At 49.4% G+C, this 13,453-nt stretch overlaps 1 long non-coding RNA gene across 1 annotated transcript; it reads right to left on the reverse strand.

Annotated features, from left to right (window-relative positions):
- Positions 1–398: 398 nt before the first annotated feature.
- On the reverse strand, positions 399–13,446 carry LOC309539540. The gene is made up of 3 exons (XR_014222855.1): positions 13,308–13,446; positions 8,095–10,044; positions 399–1,526 (listed from the first exon to the last, which is right to left on the reverse strand). It is a non-coding gene; the product is annotated as an uncharacterized lncRNA (long non-coding RNA).
- Positions 13,447–13,453: the final 7 nt, after the last annotated feature.

Here is a 13,453-nt window from a genome sequence, read left to right on the forward strand (position 1 = left end):
TATGGGGCATTTGGGTGCGTAGGCTCACTTGAGTGTTTGTTGATACTGAAGATGGAGACATGGCAGGAATGGAGGGGTAGTGGCAACAGCATGAAATATTTCAGGGGAAAGTGCCAGTTTTTTTGCACTTTGGCACTTTTATGGGGAATATAAGCTGCACAAAATGAAAAAAATGGGCGAATTTGCTTAATGTATAGAGAGGATGCAGATCATGCTGTTAGTGCAGAATTTGGATTACCTTTCAGCAGAATTTGAAGTTTGCAGGCATGGAGTACACACAACGCAGCTTACATAATTTTATCTATAATAGGAATGGTTTCCCCTGACGAGTCTTTTTATTCACATACATTCATATGCACTGAAAGAAGTAAAGTCATAAGCATAAATGGGACTGTTGATGAATGTAGGTCATTTTATTGTATTAATTTATAGGAAAATTATCTTTTGCCTAGCCCTTACATTGCACAAGAGGAAAATGAAAGGCTGGATATCAGCTTCCTCTAAGCCAGCTGCAAGGTTCTCAGGGCTGCAAGGTTCTCTACAGGGCTTAATTCTATATTCTCCACTACCATAGACTTCACTTCTGTTTACTCCCAGAGTTCATTTGCTACAGAGTCTCCTTCACACAGTCTCGCCACAGCTGACATTCTTATCATCTGTGGTGGCCACTTCTCCGCCTCATCAACTCTCTATCTCATTTCCAGTCTCACGTGAAAACAATTTTTCTCCCTTGCCAGCACTTCTTAGTTTCTTTCTCCACCATAGTTATTATTGAACTCTACAACTGTATTTAACCTTATAACAAATTTTTGAAATGTACTTAGAAGGGAAGACCCTGGGGGGTAGATATCATTAGCTCAGCCAAATGGTTTTGAAGAAGGGATTAAAGGTGAGGAGATTCAAAGGACACTTAAATTTGTTTATTAGATTTGGGTACTTTTTCCCCACTCCTACTCTCCCAAGTTCAAGGAACTAGTTCCATCATTTGTCCAGTTTCTTTTTAGCTATTCCTCTTCTCCCTTTCTCATTTGACAAAGATCCCATGTTCATAAATGATTTTGTATTTTTTAAAAACTGGCTTGTTTTTTTTTAAGTCTGAGTGGGTAATAAAATAGTATCACTTTTCTAAAAAGAAATAAAAAGAGACCATGGGTGGGATTCACCTCACCAGTCCTGTAAAGTAGAAGCTTTGCATGAGAACACCCACTTGCTCAGCTGGGCCTTCCCTTTCCTGCCTTGCACCCCACCTGCACCCCCCAAAATTAGCTTGTAGGGCATCAGGAAAACTCCCAAAGCAGAACATGGGACAAACGGGTATTGTTCTGTTTGGCAAGCTGAAATGCTTGGGCAAATTGAATGCTTGGAAGAGCTCAGTGTTGAATTTTATCCCTGGCCTTTCCTGTTTTCTTTGTCACGTGCTATGAAAGTTTACCTGTCAGTGTTTCATTTTTTAAAATTATCATTATTTTACAATCAAAATGCCTGTCTTCTCTCATTACTGTGTTACTCTAGGGCCACATCCGCACCTGTCAGGGGTTCAGGAGCAGAGGCGAGGGCAAGGGAGGAAACAGAGAGCAAGGGGGAGGAGGCAGAAGAAAGGATGAGTGACGACGACGACCCGAGATCTCCGAGTCTGTCCAGTGAATCAGAAGATTCACAAAGAGGAGCACCAGTGGCAAGGGCAAGGGGGGAGACTAGGGGGACACCCCAGGAAGAAAGAGCCAGAGGGGACTCAGAGGGGAGCAGTTGGAGATCGGGACCTACGTCACCGCCAGAGAGTAGGGAAGAGGAAGAGCGCCTGGGAACTAGCGCTGGCAGCTCACAACAGGAGGGAGGGCACGAGTCAGGAGTGGCCACACCTTCATCGGGGAGCGAAGTGACGGTTAGACGGAAAGTGGAAGGTTGGGCGCGCGCGCCAAGTTCAAATGCACAGGAAGGTGGCGCAGTAGGCAGCCCGGAAAGAGAGCCAGGTCCTAAAGCCCGGCGCAAGGAGACAGGGGAGTCAGGGGGGTCAGCGTCAGAAGAATCCCGGAAGGGAGAGACCCAGGGGGGCAGAGGGACCCAGAGGAGAACTGTCAGGCGGAAAAGGTGGAGCAGGGCTAGGATATTAAGTTGGTGCGCAAGGGGCGGAGACTCAGAAGGAGCTTCGCCGACCTAAGCATAAGGCGTAGGGTTGCACGCAGCAGCTCAAGAATGGAGACTGTAACTCAATAAAGACTTTTAATCAACAACCGCTGGCTAGCGTGATCCTCTGTGAGCTAGGATCTGGAAGTAACCCTGACAGTAAGCTCCTTCTCTTCAAATTGTGGACATCCACGACCTCGCGGAGAGGAGGGAAAGCGGGTGCCTACAAGAAAGCTCACGAACGGTAGACAATATGACGGCCGAACAGCAAATAACGGAACTCAGAGACGCGGTTTCACGACTGACTGCCGAGGCGGTGGCGTCCAGGAAGAGAGAGGAGGACGCAGCGGCCGCCTACAGGGATCTCCAGGTCAGGTTGGACGTGCTTACGAAGCAGGGGCAACAGACACCCAAATCAGAGGGGATTGGGTTGGGGAGACGCACAGGCAGTCTGGTCTCGCACTTCGATGGGAATTTGCAACAGTACCCCAATTTTAGAGCAGACGTAATGTGTGCACTACAACTACTGCACAAAGACTTTAGAGATGAACAAGAGAAAGTGGGGTTCATCATGTCCCATTTGCATGGAGACGCTAAAGCATGGCTGCGCAATTTGTGGAGGGATAAGGATCCTGCGCTCCAAAATGCGGACGCCTTTATTAAAGCGATGGATGGCTGTTTTTTATCAAGCATTGACGTGGATCTTGCCCGAAGGGAGGTGCACGGACTAAGACAAGGGAGGGCCAGCGTACGGCAATATCATGCCCGCTTTTTCGCTTTGGTCAGTGCCCTGGAATGGGACAGAGATTCGGCTCCCGTCAGAGACCTTTTTTGGGAGGGCTTGAACAGCTCGGTGAAAGATGAGATTGCGAGGGGGGAGAGACCCCGGACCACGCAGGAGATCGTTCAGAGGGCGCTGGCGGTGGGAGTGCGGCTGGAAGAACGTCCGTGGAGCAGGGACGAAGGGCGCAGCGGGCGCGAACCAGCCAGGGGCTCCTCCTTCCTTCCCAGAGAAGCAGCGCGTGCGCAATCCACGCCCCCAACAGGGGGAGGGGTGGAACCGATGGAGGTTGGGAGTGCAAGGGCTCAGTCAGCAGCCAGAGCCCTAGCACCGGCAGCAGTGAAAGCGAAGCCTCCTAGAGGGAACAGGAAGTGTTACATCTGCGAGGATCCAGGCCATTTGGCGAAAGAGTGTCCCCGGAGGCTCCACAAGCACACTGCAGCCTCAGCAATGGTGACTGCAGCAACGCAGCACGGAGAACCACAGCAGGGAAACGACGATGTCTGGCTGGAAGAGGAGGCACTGGGGCCCAGCCAGACGTGTCAGTGAAGCAGTCCCCAGAGATTTTACCGCCCATGGACCCCCTCCCGCCCAAGCCAGTAGTGAGGCTCACCGCATCGCTCCAGCTACCCAATGGAATCACCATGGACGTGCCAATCACCGTCGACTCGGGAAGCAATGCAGACTTCATAGGGCAGGACTTTGTCGACCGGCACGCTATACAGTTGCTGCCTGCCGCGCTGCCACTGCAGGTTGTCACGGTGGATGGCAGGGAGCTGTTAGGGGGGCAAGTGGTGAAGCAGACGCCACCTATGGTGCTGCGGCTTGGAAATCACAAGGAGATTATCAGCTTCAACGTCACTCAACTCTCAGACACGCCTATCGTATTGGGCATGAGTTGGCTGGACAAGCACAGCCCGACGCTGGCTTGGTACCAGAGGCAGCTGACCTTCGGCTCTTCCTTTTGTGCTGAACACTGCATCATGCCCCAGCAGGAAGGGGAGCAAGAGGAGTCACAGCTGCTGCTCGGCACGCTGCAAGCGATTCCCCACAAGTACGCAGAATTTTTGGAGGTTTTCTGCGAGAAGGAGGCAGACAAGCTACCCCCCCACAGACCATATGACTGCAAGATTGACCTGCTGCCGGGGGCGGCGCTGCCCAAAGGGAAGCTGTATTCCATGTCTGAAGACGAACTGCAGGAACTCAAGGAGTTCATTGATCATAATTTGAAACGCGGTTTCATCCGAGAGTCCCAGGCAGCGGGGGGCAGTCCTGTATTCTTTGTGAAGAAGCGAGACACGCCCCAGAAAAGGCTCGTGGTGGACTACCGCATTTTGAACAGTGTCACCAAGCCGTCGGACTTCCCCATGCCCCGAATCGACGACCTCCTCGCGAAAGTACGCAAGGGCAGCGTGTTCACCAAGTTGGACCTGCGAGGGGCGTACAACCTGATTCGCATGCGGGAAGGAGATGAGTGGAAGACAGCCATGTTCACACCCCTGGGCACCTACGAATATAGAGTTATGCCTTTTGGATTGCAAAATGGCTCCCACGTTTTTCAAGCTTTCATGCATCACGTGTTGGCGGGGCTCCTCTACAAGACGTGCGTCTGTTTCTTGGATGACATCCTGATCTTTTCGGAATCGCAGCAGGAGCATGACAGACACGTCAGGGAAGTGCTGAGCAGGCTCCAGCAACATAGGCTTTACGCCAAGCTGGAGAAGTGCCAATTCGACGTGACGGAGGTGGATTTCCTGGGATACAGGTTGTCTGACAAGGGGCTCGCCATGGACAGCGCCAAGGTTCGAGCGGTGTTAGATTGGAAAAGCCCACGCAACCGGAAGGAGGTCCAACGATTTGTCGGCTTCGCGAACTTCTATCGCAAGTTCATCAAAGGCTTCGCTATGCAGACTGCAGCCATTACAGACACGCTCAGTTCCAAGAAAAAGAAGTTCATCTGGACAGCGCAGGCGGAGCAGTCCTTTCAGGCACTCAAGCGTCTTTTCGCCTCGGAGGAACAGCTGCTTCATGTCGATCCTAGCAGGCCGATGAGAGTTGAAACAGACGCCTCGGACAGGGCCGTCGGAGCAGTCCTGCTGCAGAAGGACCCGCAGGGGGTTTGGAGGCCCGGAGCGTTTTACTCCAGGAAGCTCAGCAAGTCCGAACAGAATTACACCATCTGGGACAGGGAGTTGCTGGCTATTCATGCAGCGTTCAAAGCATGGAGGCACTTCCTGATTGGAGCCAAGCACACGGTGCAGGTCTGCACGGACCACAAGAATCTGGAGCACCGGCGCACGGCACAGTTCCTGAACCAGAGGCAGATACGTTGGGCTGAGTTCTTTGCGAATTTCGACTTCCGAATAGAGTATGTCCCGGGGGACACCAACATCATGGCGGACGCGCTATCCCGTAAGCCACAGTATCTGGAGGACGCCACGCCAGCGGCCGCCATGCACATCTTCGCGCCAACAGTGTGGGCGTGCGCTGCGGCGACAGTGGACCTGGAGGCGGTGCGACAAGCGTTGCAGAATGACTCTTTCGCGCAAGCAAAGATGGCTGAGATGCGAAGGGGCACGGCAGCGACCAACGGGTTCCAGCTGAGAGATGGATTGCTCATCCGCAAAGGGGCCATCTACGTGCCGGGAGACGAACTTCGCGCCAAGGTACTGCATCAGCTGCACGACGCGCCCACTGCCGGGCACTTTGGCAAGGAGAAGACGGTGGAATTAGTCGCCAGGGATTTCTGGTAGCCCGGAATGAGAGGGGAGGTCGCGGACTACGTGGCGAGGTGCGACACCTGCCAGAGGGCCAAACCAGTGCACAGACCGCCGGCCGGACTGTTGGAACCGCTGCAAACTCCGGTCGAGCCATGGGAGAGAGTCGCCCTGGACTTCGTCACGGATCTGCCCAGCTCGAGGGGCAAGACGGCCGTGCTGGTGGTGGTGGACTTGTTCCCCAAGATGGCGCATTTCATCCCGTGTGCGAAGGTGGCCACGGCGGAACAAACCGCCAAACTGTTCATAGACCACGTGTTCAAGGTTCACGGTCTGCCACGGTCTATTCTGTCCGACCGCGGGCGGCAGTTCATCTCGAACTTCTGGCAGAAGCTGATGGGCTTCCTAAACGTCAAGATCAACCTGGCGTCGGCGAGACACCCGCAGACCAACGGGCAAGCGGAGCGGGTCAATGCCATCATGCAGCAGTACCTGAGATGCTATGCGAATCAACAGCCTGCGACGTGGGTGGATTACCTGCCGCTCGCCGAGTTCGCCTACAACAACACGAAGCACGTGTCCACGGGGGTCACGCCGTTCTTCGCCAACAACGGGAGGCACCCCAGAACCTTCCCGGGACTGGAAAGACTGGTGGAGGGGGAGCCGCAGACAGCAGATGCGTTCGCGTCGGAGTTGCAAGAGGTTCACGATCAGCTGCGGCGGCACCTGGAGCTGGCCAAACACGCATACAAAGTGCAGGCAGACAAACACAGAAGGGTTGGCGAAGAGATCCAGGTGGGAGACTGGGTCTGGTTAGCAGCCCACGCAGTGCCGGCCAGGTCGTTGGCCAAGAAGAAACTAGGGCATAAGCAACTGGGGCCCTACCAAGTCGAAGAGCAGGTCAACCCGGTGGCTTTCAGGCTGGCGCTTCCGGAGGGTTCCAGAATGCATCCGGTGTTCCACAGATCGGTGCTCACTCCCTACAAGGCACCGCACAGGTTTCAGGAACCCGGCACGGCGCCGAGTCTGCTCCGAGAGGGAACCAGGCAACGGGGAGTGGCACAGGAGGTGCGCCTCAACGAAGTCACGGAGATTTTGGACTCCAGATGGGGGGAAGAGGGGGTAGAATACCTTCTCGCTAAGGAGGGCACCCCGGCCAATGCCAACAGCTGGGTGCCGGGCTACGCTCTAGATGAACCTCTGCTCAAGGAAGAGTTTCATGCCCTCTTTCCCCATAGGCCAATGCCGGCGGACTTTTTCGACGACTGGCTTTTCACGCCCACGCTTTCAGCCAGCACGTTCCGGGGGTTCGACTCGGATGAGGAACCGACACGAGACGCCCGTTCCCCGGAGGGGTCACCCTCGGGATCTGCCTCAGAACCCTCGTATTGGTGGGATGATCGACCAGAGGAGCAGTGGCGCAGGAAGTGGCTGGAGGGTCCAGGACGAGCTACGCCTACAGAAGGAAGCGAGGGAGAGACCGACATGGACTTTTTCGGGGACAACCAGGGTCTCGAGCACGGCGGCACGGAGATGGGAGCAGAGGTGACCGTCGTTGACGAGAGCAGGGAGGAAGAACCGGGAGTCTGCGGATGGAGGCCGGCCACGGGAAGCGAACTGTACCCGACATTCGTCCCTTTGACACTGCAGCACCCAGTTCCCGCACCGGAAGGAGGGGAGGGGGGAAGGGGGGGCTTTGAGGGGGGGATGGATGTCAGGGGTTCAGGAGCAGAGGCGAGGGCAAGGGAGGAAACAGAGAGCGAGGGGGAGGAGGCAGAAGAAAGGATGAGTGACGACGACGACCCGAGATCTCCGAGTCTGTCCAGTGAATCAGAAGATTCACAAAGAGGAGCACCAGTGGCAAGGGCAAGGGGGGAGACTAGGGGGACACCCCAGGAAGAAAGAGCCAGAGGGGACTCAGAGGGGAGCAGTTGGAGATCGGGACCTACGTCACCGCCAGAGAGTAGGGAAGAGGAAGAGCGCCTGGGAACTAGCGCTGGCAGCTCACAACAGGAGGGAGGGCACGAGTCAGGAGTGGCCACACCTTCATCGGGGAGCGAAGTGACGGTTAGACGGAAAGTGGAAGGTTGGGCGCGCGCGCCAAGTTCAAATGCACAGGAAGGTGGCGCAGTAGGCAGCCCGGAAAGAGAGCCAGGTCCTAAAGCCCGGCGCAAGGAGACAGGGGAGTCAGGGGGGTCAGCGTCAGAAGAATCCCGGAAGGGAGAGACCCAGGGGGGCAGAGGGACCCAGAGGAGAACTGTCAGGCGGAAAAGGTGGAGCAGGGCTAGGATATTAAGTTGGTGCGCAAGGGGCGGAGACTCAGAAGGAGCTTCGCCGACCTAAGCATAAGGCGTAGGGTTGCACGCAGCAGCTCAAGAATGGAGACTGTAACTCAATAAAGACTTTTAATCAACAACCGCTGGCTAGCGTGATCCTCTGTGAGCTAGGATCTGGAAGTAACCCTGACAGCACCATATATAGAAAATAGTACTGTACCTCTTTAAACAGTCATGGCTTTCCCCAAAGGATCCTGGGAAGTGTTAAGGGTGCTGAAAGGGGAATAGAAGGTCTGAGTTCTCTGGTCCTGTTAGCTAGGGTTGATGGGAGTTGTAGTCCCAAAACAGCTGGAGGGCCAAGTTTACCTATGCCTGTTGTAACCCTATGAACTCCAACTCCCACCAGCCTTAGACAGCACAGCCTAATGGTCAGGATGATGGGGCTAGAATCTGAGAACACCTGGAGGCCTCTAGGTGAAGGCAGGAGACTTGTGAGGAAGGGAAGAGAGCCTCAATAGCTTAGTGACAGGGAGTTTTATTCCATTCTTCTATGGACATGTTACTGGCCTTTTCCCTCCATTCCTGCTTCCAGCCCTTGAGGGAGGAAAGCCAGCCCCTGTTGAGATTTGTTTTCCTGCCAGTCCAGCCTAATGTCAGCTGCCTTCCTCTTTCGTAACAGGGCAGGAAGCAGAACCTTGAAGGGCTTTGTCTGTGTTGTTGACAGCCATCAGGGGGTCCCCAGGGTTCAACTCTAGCTCAGCCTAGCTTGATGAGCTGAATGTAGCTCTCAGTCCTTTTAATATAATCAGCAAATAGCCAAAATTCCTTCTACAATTAAATATATTCAATTACATGGCCAAACACTAATTTAGATGGAGGGAGAAATTAAGCAGGCAACGGTCTCTTGTGAGAACAAAAAGGCCAGAAATGAGATGAGGAGTAATGGAATAAAAGTTTTATTTGATAGAAGGGAGTGCAGGCAAGTTGCAACCCAGCTGAAGGTGGGAAGAATCCTCTCATCACACTTCAGAAGGCAGAGCTTTCAGATAAACATTGAGCTCATCAGGGACCTGGGTAATTGGATATGGAGAATCCTTCATCAAAGTTGTCAGTTCAAATCTAGTGCAGCTCAGTTATGATGGGGAGTTACTGAGATCTGAAGATTGTTTGTTGGCCTTTGTGAGATGTATTAGGTGGTCGAGCTCCACTCCCCAAGGACAACTGTCTGTATAAGAAAAAACATCACTGTAATTAGTACAGATTCTCAGACTTCTCTTCCAAAGATGATTATATATGAAGTTTATATAATGTTTGAAGAAAAATTATTCTAGGCATTTACAAACAAGCAAATAGCTCCATATTAGAGATGAGGAATCATAACTGGTGGTAAAACAGTTTCCATTTTAACTCTGATCTTTGGTCAGATCTGTTCCATTCAGAATAAAAATGTCTGCATAGTTCACCTGTGAGGCTGTTGCCAAATAATTAATTCTGGGTATATTTGGCACATTTAACACCCTAAAATATCTGGTTGCTTAGTTTATATAGAAGCTGCTATACATTGATGTTGCTGGCAAATTTCCCACTGACTTCAGTGGTGCTGAGCAGCAGTTTCGATGTTTGACAATAACAGATTATACACCATAAAATAATGAGTTTGTCATGATACTTAAAAAAAATATAGATATCAATGGACTGATTATTTCCCTGTGGTTCCTCTTCTGTATGCAAAATTATGTTGCATACTTGTTTTCAGACATTTTGGAGGAATATTACTTTAAACATACTTGTTATATATAAAAAACATGTTTAAACAGCAGAAACACAATTTAGCATAATTTTATGCTTTTTTACTTTTAAAAGACATACAAAATCATGACATACATGATGATGTGTTTACGTGAGCTAATTGCCTTAGCTACACGTGCATATTAAAGATTCTTTTTCTTTCAGGGGGACTTTTGTAGTATAATGTTGAGCACTCACCTTCATAGCACTCTTTTCATAGCAGCACATATGTAGTCTTTATTCTTAAAAGATGGCAAATGCTGGCATCCTCCCCAACAGGAACCTGACAGTTTGTCAATTTTTCTGCAGGTTGTACACTCTTCTTCTTGGTGAGCCACAGAACACATCAACCTTGGTGCTTTGAAAGCAATACAGACATGTACAGAAAATCAATACAAACTGGTACATATTGAAAATATTGGAATAAAGGTATTGTCATCCTTAGGTTTTTCTGTTCTCCCAGTGTATTATATAGGGAAATCCTACCACTGTCTTTGAATTTTACTTCAGAAATTATCAAAAAAGGATAAAAAGCAGGTGGGAATGGGTCATTACTGACATCCCTATTGATGCTTACTTGGAAGTAAGTCCCAGAATGTTCAGTGGGACTTACACTGCAGCAAGTGCATTTAGGATTGCAGCCTAAGTGTGCATCTAGATACTTGTAACTTGAGTTGTGAGTCCGCTGTGGATGAGTATTCATCAGTTTTTGTTCACCTTTTCCTTAAGGAAAATCCATCCTGTTTGTAGCTGAACCTGGCTGTGCTGTGTTGGCTAGCTGCTTAAAACATCATGAGGCCACTTATTCCCCTTTTAAAATTTTCAGCTTTTTAAAAAAAGAGTTGCTTTACAAAAAATCCCTGCTCCCGTTGCTCGGACCCTGCTCCTGCCAACCTAGCAGTTTGAAAGCACATCAAAGTGCAAGTAGATAAACAGGTACTGCTCCGGCGGGAAGGTAAATGGTGTTTCCGTGCATTGCTCTGGTTCGCCAGAAGTGGCTTAATCATGCTGGCCACGTGACCTGGAAGCTGTACACCGGCTCCCTCGGCCAATAAAGCGAGATGAGTGCCGCAACCCCAGAGTGGTCCGCAACTAGACCTAATGTTCAGGGGTCACTTTGCCTTTACGTCTGTCCATAGCATCCCAACATAAAAAGAAAGCAAACACACCCCAATGGGAAATTTGTACTATGACGCCAGTTTTTAAATATGTCTGTAGGTATCCTAATGCTCTCCATAAACCCTTAACCAGACTGTTAGGCTTTTAGATTTGTGGAGAGACCACTCAGATTTAATAAAGAAAAGTTTATATATTAGGCTCAGCAATCACAAAGCTAATATAATAACTATCAAACAGTATTGAAAGGACTATCACTGCAGTGGTGTAGGGGGAAATAATCTCTTGAAGATAGTATTGGCTTTGGCCCCATAGCCTTAGCCCTCAGACTTATCCATGTATAGCCACAGATATAAATACAGTGAGTACTTCTGGGCATATATACAGAATACCTTACCTTTCCTGTCTCCACACACTTAGAATGAAGGAATACTGTAGATGTGCATTCTTCAGTTCAGGTTGGGATCCTAGCATACCTTTAAAGGCCGCTTGCCCTCATTTCCACAGACAATATTTTGAGAACACAGTGTTGGAGAACAGTTGGAGAACATGAGAACAGTCATGTTGCAGGAAGTTTATGAACAGAACCATCTTGGCTCATTTCCACCAGTGTCAATTATTCAAAGATAATTAAGATGTTAAGGATTTAGCTCTTGGTTTAAAGGTATTTTTGAGTGGGCATGAAAGTTTATTAAAATGACATTATCTGCTCGTATTCTAGGTCAATTACATTTTTTAAAAAAATTTCTATATAGCATGATTGGATCCCTTTCGGAATTTGAAATATGGGTACCCCCAACAAAAAATTTAAAATTCGGCTTTGTAATTTGGAATTTATGTGATTTGATTTGATTGGTCTGTTAATAAAAATTATTTTTTAAAAAAATCCATATACCACTGTGCAACACCTCAAATTATATTTTACTATTTTAGAAAGTACTAATCAATATCCAGTTAATTGTATACAGTTGTTGTTGTTGTTTAGTCGTTTAGTCGTGTCCGACTCTTCGTGACCCCATGGACCAGAGCACGCCAGGCACTTCTGTCCTCCACTGCCTCCCGCAGTTTGATCAAACTCATGCTAGTAGCTTCAAGAACACCATCCAACCATCTCATTCTCTGTCGTCCCCTTCTCCTTGTGCCCTCCATCTTTCCCAACATCAGGGTCTTTTCCAGGGAGTCCTCTCTTCTCATGAGGTGGCCAAAGTATTGGAGCCTCAGCTTCACGATCTGTCCTTCCAGTGAGCACTCAGGGCTGATTTCCTTCAGAATGGAGAGGTTTGATCTTCTTGCAGTCCATGGGACTCTCAAGAGTCTCCTCCAGCACCATAATTCAAAAGCATCAATTCTTCGGCGATCAGCCTTCTTTATGGTCCAGCTCTCACTTCCATACATCACTACTGGGAAAACCATGGCTTTTACTATACGGACCTTTGTTGGCAAGGTGATGTCTCTGCTTTTTAAGATGTTGTCTAGGTTTGCCATCGCCTTTCTCCCAAGGAGCAGGCGTCTTTTAATTTCGTAACTGCTGTCACCATCTGCAGTGATCATGGAGCCCAAGAAAGTAAAATCTCTCACTGCCTCCATTTCTTCCCCATCTATTTGCCAGGAGGTGATGGGCCCAGTGGCCATGATCTTCGTTTTTTTGATGTTGAGCTTCAGACCATATTTTGTGCTCTCCTCTTTCACCCTCATTAAAAGGTTCTTTAATTCCTCTTCACTTTCTGCCATCAAGGTTGTGTCATCTGCATATCTGAGGTTGTTGATATTTCTTCCGGCAATCTTAATTCCGGCTTGGGATTCATCCAGCCCAGCCTTTCGCATGATGAATTCTGCATATAAGTTAAATAAGCAGGGAGACAATATACAGCCTTGCTGTACTCCTTTCCCAATTTGGAACCAATCAGTTGTTCCATATCCAGTTCTAACTGTAGCTTCTTGTCCCACATAGAGATTTCGCAGGAGACAGATGAGGTGATCAGGCACTCCCATTTCTTTAAGAACTTGCCATAGTTTGCTGTGGTCAACACAGTCAAAGGCTTTTGCATAGTCAATGAAGCAGAAGTAGATGTCTTTCTGGAACTCTCTGGCTTTCTCCATAATCCAGCGCATGTTTGCAATTTGGTCTCTGGTTCCTCTGCCTCTTCTAAATCCAGCTTGCACTTCTGGGAGTTCTCGGTCCACATACTGCTTGAGCCTTCCTTGTAGAATTTTAAGCATAACCTTGCTAGCATGTGAAATGAGTGAAATTGTGCGGTAGTTTGTTTATTTCTTTTGGGATCTTTCGATTTACAATTGCCATGTAAACCCCGAAATCTCAAAAGGCGCTAGTCCCTAATAAAGACAATACGATTTTAACCAATTAATATCCCTCCTAGTTTCAAATCCAGGTGTACCGTTTTTGTTTCAACTTCCCAAAATCATGGTTTGGATTATACAAATTCTCGGGCGGGGTTTTTTTTTTAAAGGTATACGGCAATTTAATTAGGCAGCGGCACCACTTACTTGGGAGCAAGCCCCGCTGAATGCTTTAGGATTTTACCTCTGAGCAGTATTGCGCCGTTCCACCATTATTCCCATAGGCAGATTCAGACCACACCCGCGACTGCGTAGACCAATGGCTGCTCCCGCAGCCATATATCCCCACAAAG

The sequence above is a fragment of the Podarcis vaucheri genome (genome assembly GCF_965113315.1).
Source record: "Podarcis vaucheri genome assembly, chromosome: 1".
In the NCBI taxonomy this organism is placed as follows: domain Eukaryota; kingdom Metazoa; phylum Chordata; class Lepidosauria; order Squamata; family Lacertidae; genus Podarcis; species Podarcis vaucheri.